Consider the following 2,075-nt stretch of genomic DNA (forward strand, 5'->3'; position numbering starts at 1 on the left):
TTAATTAAGACTTGCAAGTTTCATGTGTGAAATGAAAATGGCTATGAATGGCCTTCATCAATTGTTCACACTTCACACCCTCATAATGCTGTCCGGTTCAAACACATTTAGTTGACTTTGACAATTTGAACAATATTCAGTTATGCCAATAAATATCTCTTCTCTATATTTATAATGTAAACGTCAAATTTGTAACCACCTTTTAGTGAACTATATATATTATTTAATTTTGTCTATTAATTTAATTTCACATTATTTCTTTAATATTTAACTCATAATTTCTTTTTAGAAAACAACTATACCTACATTAATTCATGCATTTATTCACATTTGAAATACAACTGCCAAAAAAAAAAATGCATAAGTCATATTCTCTCTATGATGTATATTAAAATCAGTCACTAAATTAATTATTAATGTAAAATACATATTAAAATATAAATAATTATGTAAAGTGTACACCAAAATTAATTATACATGTATAATATACATTAAAATACAAACTACATATTAAAAATGAGTTAAAATATATATGTATTTATAAATAAATACATAATGATTAATTTTAGTATATAAATAATATTTTTAAAATACAAAATATATATTAAAAATAAATTAAATTACATATATTTTTATACAAAAAATATATAATAACTAATTTTAGTGATTAATTATAGTGTATAAATAGTATTTTTGATTAAAATGGGTCTTAATAAATGCATGATACTCAGCAATTATTATCATACATTCCATTGCAACAAAATAAAATAAAAATCCCATTGATTTTTCCATTTTACTCCTTATGTTATGCTAAAATTTCATGAAATGCTTACAAAAAGCAAACGACCAATTACTCTCCAAACAAAATTTATTCGTATATTAATAATTTTTGATAATGGATGTTATCAACTTGGTGGCTGTAGTTTAGTGGTAAGAATTCCACGTTGTGGCCGTGGAGACCTGGGCTCGAATCCCAGCAGCCACAATTCGTGCTTTTAATCTTTTATATTAAAAGTATTTATATTGTTTAAAAGAAAAAACGACCTATCTTGCTAAAATTTTTATTTAAGATTAAGTTTAATATATTTTGATTTTATTTTTTGTCTGTCAGATTGTCAATGTGAATAGAAAATATTTTATCGTTTGAAATGAATAAATTACGTTTCATTAGCCATCTAAATGACGTTGATCAAGTGATGACAATAATAGGATAAGAAAAAACCAGCATATTATATTATATTATTTATGCAATAGTGCTTCTGTAGTTTCCTGCATAGTTCCCACTTTCCAGCTGTTCTTCGACCCCGTTGACAACATCATAATCACTTCACTTAACAATTAAAAAATCAACGAATAATATATTCGTAATCCAAAAAATAATATATTATATTTTATGGATGATATAATCACAACTGGTGTATGTGTTTTTAACTTTTTATATTAATTAGTATATGTCATGGATTATATTTGTATTCAGATTTTATTTATATTTAAATTTCTTTTATAATACAATACAACAATTCTCAACGTCTAAAACGAAATTCTTATTTCAATATAAATGTTTCTATATGTATACAAATAAATATTTCAAAATCATAAAGCAATGTTTCTGTCTGGACGTTTGTGTTAAGGGCCAGCACCGAATGGCACCTAACCCAGAAAAGGATGAAAGTTTTGATTGGTCAACTGGGTTTCTTTCTTTCTAAATTCCGATGCCTACCTTTGAGGATGCAAAATAAAAGGGTCTCATAAACCCAATGTCCCCTATAAATATGGCATGCTTGCTTCCTCCTCCTTCAACTAACCACATTTATACATACATAACATTACATTATTAGAACCCAGTATTTTGGCTTTGCGATGTTTGTTCATCTCATAGATTGATTTGAAGCTAAGAAATATGTGAGAGGAACTTCTGTCGCAGGAGAGATGATGCCTTTTGCTACACACTCGGCCTGCTCGACTGGTCGTGTGTAATAGGCTAGTAGCAATAGGAGTCATCTCTCTTCGACAAAAGTCCCTCCACTTTCTGCCTAGAACTCGAGAAGTCCAACCTCATCCATATATAAGCAAGG

The 2,075-nt window shown here is 27.5% G+C and overlaps 1 non-coding gene across 1 annotated transcript; it reads left to right on the forward strand.

The window, feature by feature from the left end:
- Positions 1–913: 913 nt before the first annotated feature.
- TRNAH-GUG (transfer RNA histidin (anticodon GUG)) lies at positions 914–985 on the forward strand. The gene has a single exon. It is a non-coding gene; the product is annotated as a tRNA-His (tRNA).
- Positions 986–2,075: the final 1,090 nt, after the last annotated feature.

Source organism: Arachis duranensis, chromosome 10 (assembly GCF_000817695.3).
Source record: "Arachis duranensis cultivar V14167 chromosome 10, aradu.V14167.gnm2.J7QH, whole genome shotgun sequence".
Lineage (NCBI taxonomy): Eukaryota > Viridiplantae > Streptophyta > Magnoliopsida > Fabales > Fabaceae > Arachis > Arachis duranensis.